The 25,471-nt window shown below is 41.1% G+C and overlaps 1 long non-coding RNA gene across 2 annotated transcripts in view; it reads left to right on the forward strand.

Moving 5' to 3' along the window:
- The first annotated feature begins 1,640 nt into the window (after positions 1 to 1,640).
- The window catches only part of LOC135577270 (uncharacterized), a 57,384-nt gene continuing 33,553 nt past the window's right edge, over positions 1,641 to 25,471 (forward strand). Inside the window, exons 1-2 of one of the 2 annotated variants that reach the window (XR_010468900.1) lie at positions 1,641 to 1,961; positions 13,557 to 13,759. This is a non-coding gene — a long non-coding RNA (uncharacterized LOC135577270). The remainder of the gene's footprint in view (positions 1,962 to 13,556; positions 13,760 to 25,471) is intronic. The other variant, XR_010468901.1, reaches the window with a different exon arrangement.

Genomic DNA, 25,471 nt, shown 5'->3' on the forward strand with positions numbered 1-25,471 from the left:
TGAATTTGTAAATGGTTTCAGTGTCACCAAAATAATATCGCCTGGCAACTTTGCTGCAAGTTTGCTGCATCAAGGATTTACTGTGAAATATGTCAGTGGTTCAGGCAAACAGTTGTAAACCATTTGCCTCATTCCCAACTTGCCTCTGCCCCCAGCACTGCTATGCTAATGTAATCTGAACTCATAGCATACAGATGCAGAACACACAGCTGTAGGACTCTAAAGATGTCTTCATTTCTTCTATCAGTTCACAGAGCCTCTCTTACAAAACAAAACACAAAAAAGAACAAAACAAAACAAAACAAACCAGAGTTTCTAGGTTTTAAGCCTACCAACTGATTTTAGGGGGGAGGGGGAAGAGAGAGACCTAAATTTGATTGTTGAGCATGCAAGCTTTGCAATGAATTAAAGATTGCATCACAGAGGTGATTTGTTCTTTAATCAAAAGCAGTATTACCACAAAGCAGCATAACCCATAGACCCATACTTTGGAAAATCAGGCAGGCTCCTAAACATGAGTGGGTAGCCCATGTTTCATTGTCTTTATTTCTCTTTCAGTTCGTGATTGCTGGGTTCATCTGGAAGCAGACTGAGCTACTTCCAGCCTGGTCTTGCAGATAGTGCAAGAGACAGAGCTGGAAACTGCCTTTTTATGCAGAGGTTAAGACTTCATCTCTCGGCTACTGAGCAGGTCCCACTGAATTTTCCTCCCACACATTCACTCTCTGATTTGGGACATGTGAACCGATTTTGGTGTGCTGTCTGTGAAAGCTCACTGTCCTCTGTGGTTAGGTTGCTGCTTACTACCAGGATTGCTCCCCAGAGAGTCACTAAAAAGAGTTTTGTTCCCCTGGGTGACAGACTAACTCCCCAACAGGTTTTTCGGCAGTAAGTCCCATTGATCTTAGTTGGAGCAGTTTCAGAGGTTGAAAACTACCCATACTCCCTTATATGACTTGATTTTTGTAGTTTACATCTTAGTTTCTAACTTGTGGCCACAGACATCTAAACAAACGTGCTCTTAGCCAGCTCTCTTTGTGGGGAATTATTACAAGCTTGTAGCAGGTCCTGTTCATCATAAGGCAGACACATTTCTTCCACAATTTCTCTGGCTCTCGATAAGCTTGAGATGAAACTCAGATGAAGCCACTCCTTTCTCCTGCACATTGCTGTTCATGCTGTGTCAAACCTGATTATTATCATTATCTCAGTTCTGTCACACTCTATAAATACATGTCTAAATAAACCAACCGGCATTGCAATTTTCATCAAGGGGGAAGTGCAAGCAAGGATTTTGTTAGGGCTATGCAGAGAATATTATGCAGAAATAGGGAGCAAAATAAGATGTAAGAGTTCAGGTCCTACTACAGATTAAAAGACATCTTCTGGGAGTAGTACCTCTTAGTAGCAACAGTTTTTAGTCTGGCTTGCAGCAAGAGGAGAGAGGTCTTACCACCCCAGAATAAGTAGGATTTCCAACTCTGTCAGGTTGAGATGGGATTCAGTGAAAGCTCTGAGATAAAAATTGGGCAAGTGGTACCTAACAGTGACTCTTAAATGCTAGAAGGCCGGACTTTCAGAGCCTTGCTCTCTCTTTGGGTTAATAACCCAATAGAAGCTGCCTACAAAAGAGCCTTGATGAAAAAACACAGAGAGGGAATGAGTGTGTATATGTAAAAGGAAACATGAGAGGGATATTTTAACTTATACATTCCAGCTCCTCACTCTGAACTGGATCCAATGCCTATAAAAGTCAGTGGAAAAACTCCTACTGACTTCATGAGAACTGGATCAGGTTCCATATGAGTTGCACCTACTTCGGCTCCCTGCCATTGGTGGAGGTAGCCCTAAAAGAGAGGTTCAGTGAAGGGAGTTCAATTTACATGACCTTCCAGTTCACTCTCCATTTACAGCTGCTCTTTTAGTCAAGAAAAAACATCCCAGCTTTGCAAAAGAGGAAGGTATGGTGTAGTCTGGACAGGTATGTTTTTATGTTATTTGTAAGGTAAGTCATTTGCGAACTTAAAGACTTTGACATTTTGAAAATTGTACCTAAAACATTTTCAGACACTTTTCACGAAGGTATCTGTGATTCTGAGGGCTTCTGTCCTCTTACTTTTGCTGTCCGTGCACCAGCTGCTCCAACTGGCTTCAAGGGGAAAGAGAGATCCAGATTTTCTGAAAGTCAGGAGCAAAGGATTTCTGCTCTGGCAGCCAAAACAACACAGGCAGCCAAAAAAAGAGATTGCATGAAGGAGATGGTCTAAACATGCCAGCTGCAAAGTATGGAGACTCTAACGCATTATGCCTGCTTTCAATTAGATAATGAATGACCTAATACAGAGGCGGGAATTAAAAACAAAAACCAAAATAAAACAAAAAAAAAAAAACCAAACAACCCTCACTATTAAAAACCCGTTGGTTGCCCCTGGCATGTTTTAATTTTGCTTCTGCTCCCTTGGTTATTCACTGAGAGACTTACTAATACTTCATGGAAAACTTTACCAGTTTTTCTGTGTTGAGGCATTTAGAGGAAATGTGTTGTATCATGTTGTTCTGGGATCTGTTTCCTCTTTCCCCACCTTCTCCCACTGCAGAGATTTACATGAAAGGCAGAAATTGGATTTCTGTCAGCTGTAAAGAGTCCTAGCACCATAGTGATTTTATTACCTGAATTCAGTGAGGATGAGACCTCATACCTGTCCTGAACTGTTACTTTTCCTTGCATGTCAGTGTTTGCAAAACATCCTTGACTAATATGCTTGCAACTGATGACCTTGTTTCCAGGTTGATGAGGCCTATTTCTTCACTGAGACCTTCTTCCATGATACTTTGAAAGAAATGTCTGGCATACGCTGTAATGTACTTTATCTCCAAGGAACCTTCATGTCTGTATTCACCTGATCCTCTGTCTCCCCAGAGGGCTGTAACCTGTCTTACATGATTTCAGAATGCTTGAACAGACAGGAGAGAAATCATACAATATGTGTCGAGTGGCAGCAAAAGTGGTTGGGGTCCAAGGTAGACCAAGTCTTGTGTGGTATTAGTGTAGTCCAGTTTGCTGTAGAGGGAGGTGTCCCTAAGGCATGCAGATGTGAATTCACTTATGGTACTTATCCAGTCTTTTATTTAGAGGCATTACTGTACCCCTTGTATCTACAGATTTGACTAGATTTAGGCTTCTCAAAGAGGGGTAAAAGGCCGAGTGCAGTGCTTTGTTGACTTGTGTCCATTTAGGTTCTGACTAGTGAATTTAGAGAGCCTAATCACACTTAACTGTTATGAATGCCTGTTTACACAGAAGTACTGTAGAGTACAAAATAAATAATGGGCCAGAGTCACTGCCATTTCCCATCTCAAATCCCAGTGTGAGAACAAGCTTTTCTTTTAAGGAAAAGCTATCCAATGTGCACTGTGATAACACAATACAAGCTATACACCATTGATTGTTAAGAGCTGCTGTTTTTTTCTTGCAATTGAGTCTGGAATTCAGTCTTTCTGTGAGTGTTCTATTCTCTCTGGTGACAAATACCCTTCTGTGCATGGTGTGAGCTCTGTGGAAGATGTTTGCTGGGGGAAGGATGGCCCTGTAGGAAAATTTTGAGAGTATTAACTTAGACAATGGCTCTCCTTCAGCTCTTTCATAGAACCATAGACAAATAATTTGATTTTCCTCTTTTGCTCAGATTCCTCACTCTCTGCTCACACAATGAAAGCCTGGCAGTACTGTCTCTGTTGCATGTAAGTGAAGCAGGTTCTTAACTGCTAGGTGTGCGGGACTTGTTCTTGTGTCTACATGATTTTCTTCAGATGTGATGTGGGGCAGTTATGTAGGAAGCTGTGTATGTCTATGTCCTTAGAAGTAGTACAATACATATCAAAAATCAAAACCATAGCTATTCTTAGTTTCAGATAGTTGCCACACGGCTCTGTCAAGAAGTGGTTATCCCCCTGTTTTAAAATGACTATGGAAAAGACAGTGGTGTAAATACTGGGAAAGTTCTATTCATACAAACGGAAGAACAAGAAATCATTTTCTGTTCTTATAACAAAGTCACAAGGAGGAGAAGTTACTTGTCTATGGCTTGTGTTTCTGCTTACAGGCTTGCAGTGTCCACCCTAACACCCCTTGGTGACTGGCTGGGACAATATATCTCCTGAGCTGATGTTGCCTCCAGGCCAGTGATAAGCACTACTAGAAGTGCTAGCTCCCAAAAAGCAGTCACCATGACAGCACCTGCCAGGTTGGCTTGGCCTTCCCCAGTGCAAGAGGAACTTGTTAAGTACTGCACACTGGAAGGGTTTATTACTCCTAATGTGCAAATCATAGACTTGTTGGACATTTTTCCTGGGGAGACTACCATCTTGATGGGGGTGACAGGTGAAAATGCATCAAATGTATCTCTAAACTTGAAATGCACACTGAGCCCTTGCTCATTTACATGCCTGTGGCATAGAGCTGCTTAGTTTATTTTTGGAGCAAAAGCCACAGCTCAGCCACAGAAATGTTTTCTCATTGCTGCCTACTTGGTTTTTTAAGCATTATACAAGTCAGGGTTTTCAGGCGTTGGAACAGGCTGCCCAGGTAAGTGGTGGATTTGCCATCCCTGGCGGTGTTTAAAAGGCATTTATATGAGGTTCTTAGGAACGGGGTTTAGTGCTAGAGTTAGGTTAGGTTATGGTTGGATTAGATTACCCTAAGGGTCTCTTCCAACTGAAATGATTCTATGATTCTATAAACAAACAGGAGGCTGAGAAATATAACATTGAAATATGCCTCCATGTCCTCAAGTCTGTGAGGAAGGCTTTTGTGCCTGTCTGAAACAGGTATGATGGAAGTCCTGGAGTAGTTCTGAGTGTCCTTACAGTTTTTCGTGTGTAAGAAGCAAAGGTTAGTCACTGGGAGGGGCTTAGTCTGGAGAAATGGGCTCTCTTCATCAAAATTTAGCAGTGAAATCACCAGAATGAATGTCTGAAGAGTGGTAAAGATGAGGACAGGGACACCTAGACCATTTCAGACTTCCTAGTCTAACATCTGGAAACATCAGGGCCCATGAGGGTGCAGAGTGTAGGGACTCACAAATAACACCAAACAATTTTGGCCTTTGCTGCTTCAATATCCAGCCTTTTCAGTCTGTGTGGCATTGAGCATTGTGGTCTTTTCAGCTCAATTATACCCATCCTCAGACAAATTGAGTTCTCTGCCTATTCTCTGATGGACTGTGTGGAGACACCCTTCAAATATAGCACATCCACTTCCAAGTCAAAATTTTAATGAAGCCAGTGGGTCTCCACAACCAAAGCTCAAGTTGTTAATGGTGGTTAGGATCTTTTCCACTTTGTGTTTTGAGGTCTGTGTTGTTTGGACAACTTTCATTGTCAGAAATGTGGAAGCTTTTGTCATATTTCAATTATAGTTAGGGTCTTATTCAATTTAATATACAATAAAGAGAAAAAATGAAAAGGTATGTGACTACATAGTGTCTCACACTCCCTGTTTACCCCATCTTTAGGCTTCAGGAGGGCATTTTATACATAATTGTGAATTCATAAACAAGATAAATAGGTGTCTATTGGGCAGGACATTGTTGGATGCTTAGTTGTAAAGATAAAATAATACAAGTAACATGAAGTTAGCACCTTGTTTCCTTTTGCCTTTTCTGAGCCCAGGCACTTCTGAAGCAAAGGCCCCAAAAGAAACACACAGCTCAAAACCAGAGCTGGATCAAGCACAGGCAGCTGCAAGACTGAGCCCCACCAGCTGTCGTAGCTCAAAGTCAGAAATGGCTTGGTACGTTATCTGCAACTAGGTAAAGCTTGTAATTTGTGTGTTGCTGTAGTCAGTGCAGTGGCATTTGGGGACAAACAGCTGCTCTATGCTACATATAGCTTGGTATTTTGTGGCTTTTACATAACTTGCTATTTGGTGGTGGAAAGGGAGCTGTAAAAGAGAGGGAAGGACTGGTACCCTGAACTTGGTGTCCATGGGCAAGCTCCTCTGCAGGATAAACCAGTATTTGATCTGCTGTCCTCTTATGCTGGATTTGTAAGGAGTTGTAAGGAGTTATGTGACTCTTCTGCTAGAGCAGAAGTAAGAACTCGCACCACTTTTCTGAGTTGGTAATGAGTATGCAGCTTCCTTTTTTTCCCAGTGGCTTTCTCCAGCAACAGCTGAATCTGACATAAATGGGAGAGATGTGAAACAAAGGAGAACTTTACAGTTAGAATAATGAAAAGTGTAAATGCTTGTCCTCTTCCTCTTGTCACTTTGCAGCAGTTTGCAACATATTTGAGAATGGATGAAGGTATTTTTAAAGACTGGCTACAAAAAAATGAAGAGAACCAAGTAAAAGTATACTCTGAACATGTAGCCTGGAGTAGGGAGGATTACTGGAGAACGAGGTAAATAGCTTGCAGAATCTATGAGCAATGTTTCTCTGTTAAAATATTCTGGCTTTCTGATGTTTATAGTTTCAAAGCTTCAGCTTCCAAAACTGTACGTTTCTAAAAGGGCAAATATTCTAACCAACCCTTGTGTTAAAGAATACACTTGATTTTCTACCCCTGCTGTGAGGGACAAGGGGAGAGTTTGTCAGCTTCAAATTCTAAATTGCTCTCTTTCCCTATTTTAGCCATATGCTTCTAGAAAAAAATCCATTGAGAATGGAGGCTTTGCCTGCGTGGATGGAAATGCCAGGGGGAAGTGATAAAATCACATTCTTCTGCAATGTCTCTAACTGCTTGATAAAATAAACTCTGCAACACTCTCCAGAAATACCACATGCAGCTTTGCCCTATTTTGGGTCCTGCAGATGGGTCTCTGCAAAAATTTTACTAGACTACAGTTTAATCTCTGGAAGAATAACTGGATACTTACAGATATTTGAAGTTTAAAGAAAAAAAAAAAAATTACAGGAAACTAGCATCTGTGTTGGACTTCTTATAATTCCCTAGTATTTCATTAACTTATCCCAAAGCTGAGTGCAGTAATTAGCATCAGAGTAAGCCGTATACTCAGAAAAGCGATCAGTCTTGATATATGTGCAGAGATGACAACAGGAGATAGCTGAACCATTGCTGTTGTGATGGGATCTCATGCCCTGGTGCCTTGCATTCTCACTCAAAGGTCACATCTTCTTCCCACAACATAAGCACTAAAGGAGGGGAAATGGAAGCTTATTTCGGTGGTTCAGGATCAAATCCTTGTTGTAGAAGGGTGGCAAGCCTGCCCTAGGTAGGTATGATTACACTATGAAGAGAGTGTTTATCCTGTTGTTTCTATGTAAATCTGTAGTGCAATGTTTCTCTCAGCCTGTTCAAGGCTTTCATTTTTGTCCTACTGCTAGGAAAAATGTAGGTTGAAGGTTATAGGTGGCATTTCATATCAATATAGTCCATGACTATCAGGCAGCGGTACCCATCTTTCAAATCCTAGTGTGTATGTGTTGGGGGAAGGGGTCATAACTCATTGCACAAGTGTCTCTCAGACAGTGTATGCTTCAGGTTTGTATGCATGTTGTTTATTTGTAAATAAGAGCAATTCTGCTAAATAATGATGAAGATTGGACTTGAGTGACCAAAAAAATGGACCACTAAGAAAGCAAGGGGTTTCAAAAGGCCTGGACAGGAAGTGAGGTCTCATGTTTTGGTGCAAATCATCAGGAAGTGGACACCTCATATCTTCTGATAGTTCCAACAAAAATGGTGAATTTATCAGTAAGGAGGTAGTGCCTTCCATGTCAATAAAGATTTTCTAAGCTTGTCAAAGGGAAAGTTTGAAAACAACTTATTCTATGGTCAGTTACACTGTCTAGAGTGAAAAGAAGGATTTTGTCTTCCTGAGCTTACAACTCGTCAGCCACAAAGGCTGTAGATGAACAAGGGACCCCTATCAGGCAGATATAAAATCCAGATTCTTCCTCCAGTTTTTTTACCTTTGCAGATCTAATACACTTTGATAGATAAAGAGTGGGAACATGACAATACTTCATATCCAATCTATCATGCTGATGGCTCTGCTGTATACATTGTGCTACTTTTATAACCCATCAAGCAGCAGATATGGAATAATGTTTACAAGATAGGACCAGCTTCCCAAGCACTTGGGTTCAGGTTTAAGTAGGGAGAAGGGGGAGGGAATGGTGATACTTTTACACACAAACTATCACTGCCCATCGTATAGCACATAAAGAATCCTTGCAAATGTACTAATCCTCCTTGAGAGACATGAACATAAAACCTAAAATGTGTTCCATATGTTCAAGTGTCCTGTTGTTGCTGTAGTTCCAGCTGAAAGCGTAAAACTTAGCAACCTTTATATTGATGCTAAACACATTGAGTCACTCCTAACACATATGTTTAACACTAATACAATTAAACTTGCTTCAACATAATCCCGGTAGGAAAAACACGGTTGCTGTCATGATAAACATCACAGCTATGTGTTTCTCAACAGTAAAACGGAAGAAAGACTTGTTATCTAAATAAATATGAAGACACTCTCCCTCTGCCATGCTCTGAGAATTTCCTTTCTATTATTTTTGCTAATGAGTGGGGTGCAGATTGAATGTTGTTGCTCTGTATGTTTAAGCTGTCACAGCTAATAGTGTACGTCTTCTACACTGAGTGACAGTAACAAACTAAAAACCCTGCTCAGACTCCTCAGATAAAAAAAGAAACATTCTGTGGTTGAACTATTCATTCAGATAACACTTGCATCCTGTCAGTTACCTCTGCACATATAGACTGATTCCCTGTGAGAGAAAGACCTTTTCTCCCCAAGGCTGCTAGAGTTCAGTCTTTTTTGTAATGGACTAAAACTGTGATATCTGAGGGATTAAGTGAAATTTGTTATGACAACTGGAAATTACTATCTTCTTCCAAGCACGTCACACCGTTTTTGCTAGGGAGTTAGTACCCTTAGCAAAGAAACAGTCAGACTTAAGACTTCCCAATTCACAAGTGAGGTTGAGGAAAGTGTTCTTGCACATTTTGGGCAAACCAAACCAGCACCACAGAGGAAGAGCTGAGAGTGTGCAGGTAGGGAAAGGCTGGCTGAGTGGCAGAAGTACCTTAACAACCTGCTTACTTCAGTGGTACCTTCTGGTTCATGTTTAATGCTCTTTCGAGGGTCTGGTGGATACATTTTTACAGGGGCTTGATCAGAGCATTTCAACCCATGTAAAAGCAAGATCTAACCACCTTCACAAAAAGCCTGAGACAAACCTACTTTTCAGGTATGTTCAACCTTTGTGTTGAGATAGAAAGTGATGAGCAAAGTGATACACAACTTTGGCTCCAGATGTTTCCAACAGACTAACAAAGTTCTTAAAGGCAGGGCAGGAGAGCAGGAGTGCAGGAGAAAGCAATCTGGAAGCCAGACATAATGTCTAATAGGAGGCAATATGGTTATTTTTTCACTAAATTCCATCGACTACTTCATGATATTCAGGTCATTCAGCAACATGAAGAAACAAGATGATAGTGTCCAAACAGACCAAAAGAACAGTGAGAAATGCACTGTTTCTCATTGAAATGTGAAAAATGCCCTGTGTGAACGACTTGGGTACTTGGGTAACCCTTGTCTAAGACCCTGCAAAGTCACAAAAATACGGTGTCCCACACAGATTGCTTTTGTGAGCCTGGTTGCATGCTGCCAGCCACTGCAGTTCCCCATCTATGATGTGGGGTACCATTACCCTTTAGATCAGGAAGTCTTGCCGCTGAGTATAAGTCAAGGAAAAGTAGGTCAAGGAAAAAAAAGTCAAGGAAAAGTAAGATTCCATTTGACATCCAAACCTATCAATCTGAAGTGGAGAAGATTTTATATTTTTGGTTATTATTTGGTGCATCATGCCTACAGCATGAATGGGTCCCCATACTTTACATCTCAACAACTCATTGTCAGGCATTGTTCACTGCCACTGTATTCAACCATAATTACTAAGAGTGTCACCTTGGGAAGCTTTGCACATGCGAAGCAAGGAAAAAAATAAAGAATCACTTAACATAATTTGTCACTGATGAGTCTTTCAGTCTGGCTTTCCACCTTCAGATCTTTTACTTTCTCTTTTTTTCAGAAGGCTTCACCTGGAGCATTTCAGGAATTTAAAATCCAAAGCAAAAATTTCTCTTTTAAAAGGATGGTTGTCTATAAACAAATTCACAATGATCTCTTCCTCTGACTGGGAGAATAAAAGAACAGGTTTTCAGTGTTTGCATTAGTAGGTGTGGGACTTTACTGAGAGGTCGAAAGGGTGCATCTCCTCTCTCTCTCCTTTCTGTTCCCCATTGATATATCTCTCAGATCTCATGCCTAATGTGCAAGGCTCTCCTGCTGGCCTCAGGTCTCAGAATTTTCAACCCTGTCAATTCATAAGTCTCACCACTGCCCCACTCCCGACACTGTCACCAAGTCTTTACAGTCATGGTTGTCTACCACAGTTTTGATCTGCTGAAGAGGTTTCCTGTGAGGCTGAGGAAGGAAGGAGTATACAACCACATCCTGAGGGTGTGTACCTCTTCCCAGGTACAAACACTGCCACAGACTCCTTACTGCCATGTGTCCCATAGGGAGAGGGGATTACACTTGTGTTAGAATCGTAGAATCATTTTCATTGGAAGAGACCCTCAAGATTATCAGGTCCAACCCTTAACCTAAGACTGACACTAAACCATGTCCTGAAGGACCTAATCTGTGCATCTTTTAAACACCATCTGGGATGATGACTCAACCACTTTCCTGGGCAGTCTGCTCCAATGTCTGACAACCCTTTTGGTGAATAAATTCTTCCTAGTGTCCAATCTAAACCTCCCCTGGTGCAACTCAAGGCCATTTCCTCTTGTCCTATGACTTGTTATGTGGGAGAAGAGACCAACACCCTCCATGCTGCAACCTCCTTTCAGGTAGTTGTAGACAGTGATAAGGTCTCCCCTCAGCCTCCACTTCTCCAAACTAAACAGCCCCAGTTCCCTCAGCCACTCCTCGTAAGACTTGTGCTCCAGACCCTTCACTAGCTTTGCTGTCCTTTTCTGAACTCACTCATGTTACCCCAACCTGGATGTCATGATCATGACCACAGCTTTGGAAGACTTGTAGTCAGAGTAATTAGACACCAAGTTAATTTCACTGGAGTTTTATGGGCTGCCTTGGAAGGCCAGGCCTTAGGCAGAGGTCTTCTTACAAGAGCACATTACATGAGCTGGCAAAATTTAAAACAAAACAAAACAAACAAACAAAACCAAAACAACAACACCACCACCAAAAATATCAATTCATATGCTTATTACATATGTTGTGTGGGATCTTTTTTTTTTTTTTTTCTGAGATACTATTGTCTCTTGGACTTTCTTATGATTGTGTCTTATTTCTCATGTAAGCCGATTCCTAGGTATTCACACTTCTGGAAATGCAGTTTAGGGATTTCTTTAATATGCACTTTGAAAATCTGGACATATATCCAAATGATGATGTAGCATCTCTCTGTGACAAAGGTCTTCTCAAGAATAGTGTTGTTACTTTTATACAGATCATTGTAAGTCTGCAGAAAACATAAATGATTGCTTAGGTCACAACAAAGACTTCAAGTCTTACTGATGATAACTTGCTAGCATCCACCTGGGGGTCAGCCACTTCTTCGGGACCTTGCACCCTGAGGAGCCTTGCTAGGAAGGGAGTTCCCCAGCAGCAAGTGCTAGGCCTCCCCTGTGACTGTCTGGTCCCTCCCTCTCCCCATTCACAAGCAGAGGAACCTCATACACTGGCATTGAAGAAAACTGGGATGTTGTTTGTGTTTCCAGGCCATCTCCTATAGCAACCTCATCTGCACCACAAGAAAATACACTAGAACTAGAGGCTGCATTTTGCACCTGTAACAACAGGTATGTCGCTAACATTTAGTGGGGTTTTTTGAAGTACCAGGACTCCATTCCTAGGGACAACAGAGATGGCAGAAGGAGCATAGGACACCTACACCACATTCACATTTCCTGAACAAAAATGTGCTTCACAAACACAAGGCAGGCATGTCAGCTTTCAGGGAAGATTCAGTTTTGGAGGGTTAGGTAGGATGTGAGAAATCTTGTCAAGGAAGATCACTTCCTTCTTTACACCTACACTAGCGTAGAAGACTGAGAGAAAGGCAGTGTGTATTTAAAACATCTTTGGATGCACATAGATTAGCTCCAGAGGTTCCATAAAATGTTCCGAATTAGTACTGAGATGACAGGAGACAGGAGAGTATCCCCTTGCTAGCTCCAGAACAAGCTACTTGTCTTTTCTTCACAGGGTCTGACTGTTTCCATCTGCATTATTGATCTTCTTTCTTATGTGATCAGAGACACATAAACTAAAAGAACCAAGAGGCAAGTAGTCTTACTACAGTTCCTTACACAAATCATAGAATTACAGAATGGCAATAAACTCATTGTCACCACTGATGTGGTTTTAGAGCCATGGGCTATAGAAAATGCAACATGACAACTCAGATATGTTTTGGTTCCTGTTCTGCAGCTCCTCTGTCAAAAAGGAAAACATCTGCAGCCAGTATGTAACCATCTGATCTGTTGACTGCTGAGGTGGTAACAGTCTTGGCCACACTGCATGAAATTGCATTGCATAAGTCTCATTGTGCCATTGCCTGAAATTTTCCTTCAGTGCCCCTCTCACCAAAAGATTACCCAAACAGAACTAATAGTGCAAGGTCTGTGTTATGGGAAACCCATGTGGGTTTGCTTTCTACCAAGTGGGATCCTGGAGAAGAGACATCTGTAGAGAGAGCTTTTAACCCAACTGAACAGTTCCAGCACTAGGTGATGCTGCTGGAGGAAGGAGCCTTATTTTCAGAACTGGGCCACAGCGTTAACAAGCTGCAAATACATCTTATCAGCTCTTCCCTGACTAAATTGTAGAGTAGACTGGGAACAGGTCCAGACACAGACAGATAAAAAGGTGTGTTACAGCTTTGTCTCCTTGCATCTATTTTCCAAATGTAGTAATTAGTTCCTTAATTTTGTCTTGGAGCGGGCTAAAACTCATTTTATTTTTCACCCGAATCTCACCTGCTGTGCAGACCAATTTCAGGGTGATAGGCAACTTGGCAGGAGCTCTGCTCTCCAGGCAGTAACCAGTGGTGCACTTCAGGGCTGCTGACACCCAAGCCATGGGTGGAAGTCTCCCAGGAGCATGTGTGAGACATAGCAGACTCAGAGGTTGGTATGGAGCAGGACACTGAGAGACAGCCTGGGGTATGGGGCTTGGATGTCCCTAGTTTCTCTCTGTTTACTGCAAAAAAGTTCTTGATGAACTGTGTCCTTAACTTGCCATTCAGATATGTGCCTTTACAAAAGGTTTGGTGGTAAAAATCAACGTACTTATTCTTTATAACTTTCTACAGCTCCACATAGTAATCCAGGAGCATGCTTCTTTCCGTGGTCTGTACGAAGAACCTTGGGCAGTTTGCTTAGACATAGGTGGATTGGCAGAACTACATGCATCCTGCCAGGTTATCACCTGACCAGCCTGTACTCTGTTCACCACAGTGTTTTTTGTGTTCCAGGTCATAGAATCACAGAATATCTCAAGTTGTAAGGCACCCATAAGGATCATCGGGTCCAACTGCTGCTAAAAGAACTATGTAAAAGTAAACCATATGTCTATGAGCATCATCCACATGCTTCTTGAACTCTGACAGGCTTGGTGCCATGACCACTTCCCTGGGGAGCTTGTTCCAGTGACTGACCACCTTCTTGGTGAAGAAAGGTAAAACAACTACAAAGGATGATTCAGTCTCCTGTGACCCTTGCAGGACACCGAGGTTCCATCAGACTTGAACTGAGGCTCTAAGTATGGATAGTGTAGTGTTTGCTCTGGGGCTCTGAGACCAACAGGTGCACAGTGAAGGTGTAATCAAGGTTTACAGACCTGTACATGGTTAAAAAAATAAACCACTATTTTGGTAACAGACTAGCCAGAGGAACAAAGTCAAGTCCTGTTCAGGAGAAAAAACGAGGGTGGTTTGTTATCTATGCACCGGAAACCACTGGTGCATCAATATTACATGAGAAAATTCCTTTAATACAGCTATTATCTGACACCTGTAATGTGACAGCCCTTTAGAGAGGGACAAGGATGGAAATACACAGGGCATAAACACAGAGACAATATTACATAATAACATTGCCATAGGAGTGGTGGTCTAACTCTGGAAGGGTGGCAAGGTCATGTTGTTAGTTAGCTGTTTAGTCAAATGGCTGATGATGCTGCCATGTGGATTGGTCAGGGGACTGCAGGTGCCTGTTCCTGTGACACAGACATCACTGCTCAGTGTGACTTCTCTGATCTTCCTGTCTCCATGTACTTGATCTCTGTATCAAATCTTGATACTTTCCATTTTGCTGTAAAGATGGTGGGATTACTGTGATGTTCAATCCCACAAATGCCCCTTGGTTTCTGTTTGGAGCAATGACATCTTTTAATAGACCAGTGGGTATGTGTTGATTGAATAATCTGTAGTTATTAATTCACAACCACAGAATGGCTGGGGTGATGGGTCTCAGTGTTTATCACTACCCCAGTGAATGTAGTGATAATCAACAGTTGCTTCTTCCAGTCTGATAAATGCAGTGGCCATTGACACATTCAGGTGTGGATTATTTTGGCTTGCTGGACATCTGCACTGCCTCAGGTAGAAAACAGAAATGTCCAGGTAGAAAACAGAACTGGAGCATTCCTTCCTTGACATCCAAGCTCCAAATGACAGTAGAATGGATCTTTCTCTTGTGGCACCTCAGAGCAATTTTCTTTCTTTCTTTTTTTTTTTTTAACTTTCTTTCCATTTCTGTTCCAAGATAGAAAGTGAAGAGGCATGTCAAAATAAATCGAGTACAGAAAGGCTGAGCAACCCCTCTACGCCTCCACCACAACCATGATGTGTGTGGTGTTGTCCAGATCAAGCCAGATGTGCCCCTGACTGGCTTTTCCTGGACAGCTCAACTTTGCTGGCTGGAAGAGAAGGCTCTTGATTGCTTTCTAAGCAGCATAAGAGAGTCACCTTCTGTACTATTAAACCAAACAGGGCAGCATACCACAGCAATGTGAACTGCTGACAGGGAGGGTGAGAATCTAGGTTACTCTGCTCAGTTTCTGGGCTATTGCAAGAGATGCTCTTGTCAGCAGTAAATCAAGTGTTTATTTGGATTTTTTCAGCTTCTTCCAAGCATATGTTGTTGTAAACGTGTCTGTGTTGTCTTGCAGAAAGCACATGCAATCTCTATGTATACCTATACATGTATAGCCACTTGTTCAACCTCTTGGCAAACCAAAGCTTTCTTAAATTCATCAAGCAGTACAACCACAAAAGTAAGACTGATGGACAGAATTCACTGTTTTTACCATGATATGTAGTTGAGGTGTGGAGCTTCCCACCACAGGATACCAGTAATGTCAGTAATGAAGAAGGACTTCAAAAGGCAGGCAGAAAAAGGTCATGGAGGACAGACACACTGATGTGCATCTAACATGATGTCACGTATGCAGAGAGAATCCACAAACCACAATGCAAGTTGAGGACATGGATTACAAAATATTTGCCTTGTTTCTTGTATGAATTTCCTGAATATGTGCAGCTGACCACTGCTGGAGATAAAATGTTGTAGATGGACCTCTGCTTTGATCAAATGTGGGAGTGTCTTACAACCTTAACCAATTTTGTGCGTACACAGCCTACCCCCTGCATCACCCACATTCCTTTGGTCAATATTAACCAGAACTCACTATGAACCCAGGCTGTCAGGACTCCTGCTACCTTTGTGTCCAGATGAAAAGAAATGCCAGTTTTTAGAGCCAAGCGAAGAGTTACATGCATTTTCTATTGAGTTCTTAACTAAGCAGTCAGCTCGTCAGTGAGTTTATAGTTTACAAGACAATTTATTTGCTTTTTCTTTCAGAACTTCTGTTTCTTCCATTACACCATTTGAAGGTGCTCCCAGAAGCATCTCAAACACAAACTAACAGAAACTGAGATGTCTGTCCCCAAGGACAGACTCAGAAAAAAGCTAATATGACTTGCAAAATGTACTGTGTACTGCATGTCAGGAGGTCTAATCTCTGATCCTGTTTCTGTACGTCAGACAAGTACTTTACACTCTCTTGTCTTTTCATAATTTTGACTGCAATCTCTATGTAAATGTTGTTTGTTTGTTTGTTTGTTTATGCTGATATTTGTCTGTATAGACAGTCAGTCTTCAATGGTTTCTGTTACTTGAAAATGCTACTGCTGCTTTATGAGTAAGTATAAGTACCAGTGTCCTTCAGGAACCACGCTCTGCAGAAAATGGGAAGTTTTCTCTCAAGCACAGCTCTTTTTCTGTAGTGATTTATTACTGATTACTGTGGCAGCTTCCTCTGCTGAATGAGTGTGAAATCCTTTTATAGTTTTGTTCTCTTAAAAATCATACTCCTGTTGATGTTGAATTGTCTCTGTAGTGATAGGTATTTCATATGTTTAGTTTATAGTGCAGGTGAGATCATGCAAAGCATTTAAATCACCTTTTGGTGATTCAAAGAAGGTAAGTAATTAGAGAATGACCTAGTCTTAAAATCAAATTGGAGGGATCAGACTAGTCCTGTTAATAAATTTGCTTTCATTAGGAAAAGCATCAAAGAACATTTGTTGTTCTTTGTCTTATGAAGATATACAACTCTCCAGCGATAGATCTAGGTTGCTTTGCATAAGAAACTATACAAGGCAAGAACGAAAGCATCAGTCATGTTCCAAACAGTTTAAACAACCTGGGATACCTCTCTGTTGAGGGTTTTCATTGTGGGGTGACAATAAAACCATAGCAGATGTATTGTTAACCTCCTCTCCCCGCCTTTCCCCATTTGTCCCCCCTCTCCTCCCCTTCCCACTAAGGACAGGCGATCGGGAGGAAAAGAAGGACAGAGAGAAGAGAGTTGGAAAAATTATGTTTTACTAATGCTACTAATAAGAATAGATAAAATAATACAAAATATACAAAATCAATCTTGAAAGTCTCAGCAACTGCAGAGCTGGCAACCAAAGTCCTGGATTGGACTCTGCAGCCAACCGGAGCTGGATTCAGTCTGTCACTAGGCCTCAGTTCACAGGGATGACTAGCAAGGTTCTCCTAATGTCGGCCATAAGCAAAAGGGAAAAAAAGGGACCAGATCCTCGTGATCTCCCACTTTTATGTGCAGTATTCACATGAATGGAATGTTATACACAGTTGGTCAGTTTCTTGGTCACCTGTTTCTCGTTGCCCCTCTTGCGAGATGTGAATCTGTTCTTATCAGTGAGTTAGCATTTCATTGCTAGGTTTACCAAAACATGTATCTGGTTCTCCAGGAAAATGCAGCTAATATGAAGGCTTTAGCTGACAGGCAAATTCACTAAAAGAGAAACTCATTTTTTAACAAAACCAGGACACTCTCTTTCATTCACCTTGCATGTGGCCTCCTTCATGAAAAGTTCCTCCTTGCTGTTTAGGAATGTTTTTATTCCTGCTTTGCAGCTCCTTCATTTTTGCCACTGAGATCTGCTATGGTGGAGGAGAAAAACAACCCTGTACCACCTTGCCTAGGTTGTTGCTGAATTATGATGAGGCCAAGAGCTACAGACCTTTCTTCTCATGTGTCATAAATGGAGATGGACACTCAGTTTTCAGCCTCAGGGACTTCTGGCAGATCAGGCAACCTTTTGAGTGACACTGACAGGTTTGCTTTCTCTGGGAAAAGATGAGGGCTTGCAAATGCAAACCGAAGAGAGGGATTAACCTTGCAAGAGAGAGTTACAGCAACAGCAGGGAAAATTAAGAAAGCCATTGAAAACATTACATTTAAGGCTATCCAGCTGAGATATTGCAGCAGAGCAAGACCAGAAGATCTCGACTCTCCTTAAATACGAAGCACGATGCTAATGGAATGGAATGCTCTTATTCATCAGTCTGGATGTCAGTCAAGCTCTGCCCCATCCATGCCTCCTTTCCTTGATGCCTCACTCCTGCGGGCAAAGTGCTCGGAGTGCCCTTGGCACTTGTTAAAAACATTAACTCTCTTGTGGGGGTGTTATCTCTTGTTCCCAAGCTAAGTCCAAATAATAACCTTGCTAGCTATGAAAAAGAAAGCTTTCTAACTGCATGAAGAAAATTAACTCATTTTCAGTCAAACCAGCACATGGTGGCAATGTAAAGCCGTGATGACTTTTAGCATCAGGTTAACGTTATTCTGATTTCTCAGTATAAGAAGAGGAAAAGTTCTTACAGGATCCCAAGTCTGGGTGTTTCCATCTTTTGCTTGTCTTGTCCCTTTAGCCAGACTATGTGTCAATACATTTTTCCAGTTTTCTAATGGTCTCTGGGCACCACAAAACTCATTGCTTATGATGCATCAAAATGATGCAAGCTAATTGAAGAGTACAGCACGTAACAGAAAGTGAGAACATGACAACCCTGAATTACCACTGCCACTGAGCTGTGTAGCAGGGTTGCTTTGTTGTGTCATTCTGGATGGAATTCAAATTTTCAGCAAAAAGTGATAGATATCCTTTCTTTTTTGACAAAATAGCAGCAGTTTCCACAAAAAGCATATAGACTTACAAACACAATAGACTTCTATTTGTTTGTTTGTTTGTTTGTTTAAAACAATTTCTTGTTAAATATGTTGCAGTGTAGTGTTCCACCCTGCACTTTTGCATAAGTAAAATCAAACCCAAGTCACTTAGTTACCTGGTCAGGCTTTTGGAGGGTCTGGAAATCTGTTTCTCCTGATAACATTTCCAAAAGTAATTGATTCTTCAAAGCTTCTGAAAATAAAAATTATTTTATTTAGGTGAAATGAATTTAAGATATCACTTTTTGGCACCCTAATATGTATGGGTTTCTAAATGGTTTTTAGAAAAAAATTTCCAGGATTAATGGAAACTCGCAAAATTGTATTGCTTGAATACAGAAATAAAAGAAAAAACAAACAAACAATAACAAAAAAAAGCAACAACAAACAACAAAACTGAAAAACAAAACAAACAACAACGACAAAAGCCACCAGAAAATAAAAAATCTGTAGCATAACTTTTTATCTCTCAGCTGAAATGTCAGAAGTCCAAATCAGAAGTCTTAAGCAATGAAAGATATTTCAAAGTAGTGACGCATCAGAATTCTCTCTGGAAATAGCCCGACAGCCAAGAATTCCCCTCCTTTGGGAAACACCCTCATTCCAAAGCCTCAGACATCTATTTTGAATACATATAATTTATTGGCCCATCGTCATAAAAACATTATTATTTATTTACTTAAGATTATAACAGTGACTAAGGTCCTAGTTAGGTTCAGAGCTTGATTCTACTTTACAGATATAAAATGGAGGACAATGCTTGTCTTAAGGAGTGTTTGGTGTAAACTAGCAATAGTCTTTGTGCTAGACCCAGCTATGGAAACAGACCAACAGTGAAGGTCTGGGTGGAAGACATTATGATTTTCCTGGAAGATCAAGAGAAACTAATCATTGTGTTTAATTCACCAATTTGTCAGATGCATACGTGCCTTTTTGAGTTTAAAAGTTTGATTAACACTTCAGTGAAGGTGCTGCTTTTTCAAATATCTAAAGTATCAAAGTTCTTAATATCAAGCTGAGATGCAGACACACACTGAGGCCTTTAGGAACTTTTTCTGGAGACTGGATGAATGAAATTTCATAATGTGTAATTCAGAAATAGTTATTTGAGGTTGTTAAGGAAAATTCATTTTGTGAATGGACAAAAATCATAGCTCAGATCTGCAATATTGATACCATATTCATGCAAGGAAAACTTCGTTTCCTCAGGGCCTACATTTATTGCTGGAAATGCCTTGAGTGTCTACACTACTTAGCAGCAAAGATTTCAGCAGTTTGCTTGGATGTTTTGTGGAAGAGGTATCTCCTATTTGTCTTTGCAACAATGCCTACGAATGTCATCTTTCAGCAATGTCTACAGACATCATTTAACCTCTCCAGCTGTTTGGGGAGAAAGCATGAACAGTCAGTTCCTAGATTTCCTTTCAATATCACTCCTGTTTTTCCACACCTGATAGTTGTCCATGAAACGGGCTGAAGAATAAGCTCGCTTACCTCTCTAATAGACACCATGCCAAACCTTTGGACAGGGAATTTGGGACCCTGAGCATTCCTTTTCCTCCCACATTGTCATGGTCGAAGTGGCTTTTTGGCTCCAGTAAAGCTTTCTGCCACTGCATTGTAGCCTTCCCAGTACAGCACATCCTTGTGAATCCAGCAGAGCAGGAGAGGAAGGGAGCACCCAGAGCTCATGCAAGTCACTCAGAAATTGCCTGTGATTTCATCTGCCCAAACTGGATCACATCCTTTTCAGCAGAGACAGAGCCAATGGGGTGGCAGAAGCTGTGACTGCTGTTGCTCCTGCTGGCAGATCTAATGATCCTGGGTCCCCAGGTGACCTAATCTGTAAAACAAGGAGGATTGTGGTTTGCCTGTGGCAAGAGTAGGTTCATTTTAGTCTTTCAGGTGATTAGACTTCTGTTACGCCAGCGCCAGTTACCATAGGCAGGTATATGTGCTTTGCAGCCGTGTCTGTAGCTTTTAGCTTACTGAAGGCACATTCCAGCACTGCTGGCACCGTGGCAGCGTGTAGTTTGGTATAGTCAGCAAAACTCACCTGCCAACCTGCCTGGACATGTCAGGGCCTCATGCGCATTGAGAGCAGTAGCTGCTGGTAATATCCAACCACCTCTATTACCCTTGGTGTGTCACTGTGTGGTGGATATACAGCAGAAGCAGAGAAGCTCACACTACTCTTTCCTGCAAAACCGCGAACTGGATGTCTCAGGCTGCAAAAGACTACCCTTTCCTCAGCCTGTCTCTTCTGTTTCAACAAAGGTATGCCATCAGGTTTCTGAGTACCTGTCTATTTAACTGTCTTGATTCTGCTGAGGGAACTTCTGCCAGGATTGCAACCTAACTGTTTTACTTCTGGCCTCTGGTTCCATTTCCTGGGACGAAAATATGGATCACTAATCACTATGATAGCAACTTCTGTAGATAAAATAGGCCTAAAATTAATTAGTCCTCTCAGAGTTACAAGGATTGAGACTTAACAAGATAAATGGCCCTCCATTTCCTGACACTTTTTCATGTCCTCTCTCAAAAGCCAAATTGCAATGGCTGGATGACATTTCTGTACTTGTTTACATTGCAATTTTTCTCCTCAAGGGCTGGGTTTTAGCTCCTTAGTATAAACAAACTTTGTTTAGAGTATTGAGTCTTAGCTTTTTCTGAAGGCTGTGTTTCATTACATGACAATAACAACTGTTCTTGTTAATACCCTTTCTAGCAACCAAGAATCAACTCTTGGGAGCAGCTCTGAAGTTTGATGCTTGCAAACCTCTCTAGTCTGATAAGCAATTTGTCTTCTCTGCAGAGTGAGGGGTGAGCATACAGTGTCTGCAGGAAGATTCACTTGGACCAAATCCCTCCAGGAGCGTGTTGTGTGTTAGGTGCTGGCAAGCTGTTGCTTCACTGAAGATCTAGGCATAGACCAATTACCTGTGTTGAGGGAGCTCGGTTCAGAGGTGGGACCTCTAAAGTTCTTGGTGTTGCAACGCAAAGACGAGTGGTACCTGCCCACTGAAATTTCCAGGCTCCAAAACCAATCTTTCTGCTACTGCTGTAAAGAGGAATTTCACAGACACAGAACCGAGAAAAAAACCTATTTCTTGCTACTTCTGCAATTCACAGAGAAAATGGTGTGCTTCATCCCAGTCTAAAAAAAAACTATGACAAGCAGCAACAACCCATTTTTATTTTACTGTGTACTAAATTTGCAAAATGAGAGCCCAATGTGCCTGGGGCATGACTTAGAGAACTGCAAGATCATTCGTATTTTTATGTTTCAGGCATTTAATCTTTACAGAAAGTGGAGGCCACAGTGTGTGAGTGGCAGCAGATGATAGGAAGGGGACATGGATCTGCACAGATGTTCACATTTGGCCTTACTTTCACATTTGGTCTTACTGGTCCTTTGATCCTGAGCTCCTAGAACGTTTGTGTAGCAGCTGGGGATCCTAAGAAAGCAGGTGATCCCAAAGGCACAGATAGACACTTCTGTCATTGTGAGAGGTGGAAATGATGACTCAAAAAGTGCTGTAAATTGAGTCTTGTCTTTGTACAGGTATATGAAGCTGTATGCATTTCACCAGGTCTCTGTTTTCCCTGTTGAGGTTTTGCTCAGCTCTGGCCTGCTGCTCCAGACAGGCACTAAGTCATTGTGCCGTTACAGTGGGATCCATCATTATGCTGCAACAAAAAAGTTTTTAATCTCCATTCCATTCATTTTTTGGTAGGATTGCCAAAATAAGTAGAATTGTTATACTCCATTTGATCTTTTTGAAACACGTATAGTTTGGAGCTCTGCTGGTGCTATGACATGACATTTCTGAGTGTTCCAGCTTTCATCTCTGAGCAGGTTTATTCATGTTTCTGCTTTTTGGGGGAATAGCCTTCATCCTCCATTCCAGGAGGGTGTTGTTCCTTAATAAGCTGCTGATAAGAGGCTTCAGACTGCGCTTTCAGATCCTTTTAAGAAGGAATCTTGACTTACCTTGACTTTAGCTTTGCACGTTCCTGTAAGTAGTAGCCACTAAAAGGATTCATAAGTCAAATAAATGTAACTTGCTTGGCTTGCTTACTTCAAAATTCATGACTAGCTAATGGAAAATATAGAAATAAAATGGCATTTTAAGTTGCTGTAAGGAGGAGGAGTTTTTAAATTATGGAATGCTATAAGTATTGAGGATTTTTGTTTAAGACTGAACAGAAATGCTTTCTACAGACCAAATTCCCATAGAATAAGATAAGTTCAGGTAGGGATTTTCAAACTGAGTTCTGTATCTGGGAAGTGGGTGGTGAAGAAGGGAGAACAGAAAGAAAGAAAGAGAAAGAGAAAAAAGAGAAAAAGAGAAAAAGAAGAGAAAAAGAGGAAAAGAAAGGGAGGATAGTTAAATAATTATTTCAGTGAGACCAGTGTGGTAATGAGCTCCAGATGGTTGAGATTCCACAGACAGTCACTGAACTGGAGAAGCAATGGTGGGTGTATGTGTTTGTTTAGTTCTCCCATCCTAAGCCTGACTACTGTGTTCTGTAAAAGCCAATGAAGAACAGGCCTCTTCTAAAATACCCCTTGGACTTTGCCTCTTCACTCCAGATTTTGATCCACGTTACTATAGGCCAATGTAACCCATGGAGGCAGTGGCAGTAATCCAGGTATATTATGGCATAATTGAAAACATAGCTTGGCCTTCACTCTGCAAATAATGTGTTCACAATGACACAACAAATGAGGGCATAAGCCTGTACTCACAGTTCACTGGGGCCAGATTCTGATCTTTGAATCTCAGTTAAATAGGTGCAAATCCAAAGCAGAGTGAGAATGTATGGAAAAATATAGCAGACTTAACCCTGTCTGACTAATGGATTTATTGAAGGTAGACAGACATATGAATAACAAAGAAGTTTGGCTATGTACCTGACTATTTTAGAATTGTCTAGTTTAGAATTAAACAGCTTCTGTAGCATCTCTGTGTCTGATGTGATGATAATCACTATAAGGTATGGTATCTTTGAATCTCTATTTTCAGTTCTGCTACTTCAGGAAGACGAAAAAGCCTGACAGCTGTTCATTGCTTATACTGCACGAGTGAGATGATTCTTAATGTCATATGTCTCTCTTGGAAGATACCATTTTGTCCACAGCAAAATACTTTGCAAAAATATCTCAGTTCTGAGAAGTGTGTTTTTCAGGTGTTGTGAGGAGAAGAAACTGTGGTGTCAGTATGTCCAGATCTTTTTAATTGTTATTACTTTTAATGATTAAATACTTAAATTCTGTTATTGCATTATGACTTGAGCATTAGAACAAATCACTTTGAGTGAGAGAAAAAGTCTCATTTTTGTGAAATTTCTTGTTCATGAGTGTTTTGTTGTTGCTTTGGCCTGCAACAAGTTTCCCTGTACATCACACTGACAGTGGCATTTCCTTTGAAGCACATTCAGTGATTAGTGCTGCCTTGTTTGTAAAACATTTTATATCAGTGGGTTTGTGGACACTGGTAGCTATGCTGCTCTCACGCAGCACCAAAACTCATTAAACATTCTGATCTCCACTTAGTCTCACACAGGGCTGCCTCTAAATCTCTACTACCTGGTTTCCAAGATGATGAATATCATACAAATTACCTGGCACTGGGCATCTATGATGCCAGGCAAAATTCTCATGCTACTCCATTCCTAACCTCAATTCCTATCAGGTATTTCCAGATCCTACCAAAAATCCACACAGTTCACAGAAAGACACGAAAACAAAGTGATGGAGATGACTGTGTGATTTGTCTAGCCACAAGGATAACAATTGATTAAGAATATGAGACCAATATTTTGGACAGTAATTTAGCCACACCATAGCAACAACATCTTCTGTGGGCTTCTACAGCTCTAGGTGTTGTTTGGTCCTGTGTTTTTAGCCTCATCTTCTTTCCACCTCTCTCATGACCTGCAAGAGTGAACGTGGTTCCTCTCTGACCAGCAGAAGGATTCAGCCTCTAGGAAATATCAGGCTGGAGAAGGAGAGGTACACTGATGATGTTTGGTTCTGATGATCGCAGCCTGGAAACCCTTCAAAGTAGTTATGAAGCCAGTTGTCCTTTGTTAGGCTGAATACTAAGGAAAGGTGGCATAAACGCCAATGTTGCCAGCTGAACTGTGCTGCACAATGATTCAACCCATTATTACTTCATGCATGTGATTCAACCAATTAATCCAGCTGAGAGGATGCACTAGGGGAAGCAGTATTGCACCGTCAGGTGGAAAGAATAATTTACTTTTTTCTCGTATTGAAATCATACAGTTCTCTATCACTTTCCCCTTGGCCTCATTCAGGCTTTATGAGAGACAATTTGGCCAGAAGTCTGTGAGTTTATGCTGTTTTCAGCATTGCTATCTACGTCTGCTTGTTGGTGTGTACATTAAGCACAAATTTATTCCATGCTAGAGGAAGCTGTAATGAAAATTATTTTTCCTTTTTCCTGGCCATAAGTTTACAAAAAAATACTTTGGCTGTTAAATTCTTCCCCTTTCACTGGCTTACTGTGAAAATAATTACAAATAAAATGTATTTAGAAGATGCACCCATAGTACTATCTAAAAGGATAAGTCACATCCTCACGGAGTATGTATTGTCATGGTTTCTACCATCATGGAAACATCATCAATCTACATGTAGATATGTTTTTCCTTCTCATTGTGCCACTGTATAAATCACTCCACCTCTCCCTGTTTCTCCTACTTCTGTTGTTATTCACTTACAAAAGAGGGGTTTTGCTGAAAAATGTTTCTTTCTTTGTGTACAGGTTCAGAGGACTTCGGCTTCAGTTAGGGTCTCTGGACAATGAC

This window comes from Columba livia, chromosome Z (assembly GCF_036013475.1).
Source record: "Columba livia isolate bColLiv1 breed racing homer chromosome Z, bColLiv1.pat.W.v2, whole genome shotgun sequence".
Taxonomy (NCBI): domain Eukaryota; kingdom Metazoa; phylum Chordata; class Aves; order Columbiformes; family Columbidae; genus Columba; species Columba livia.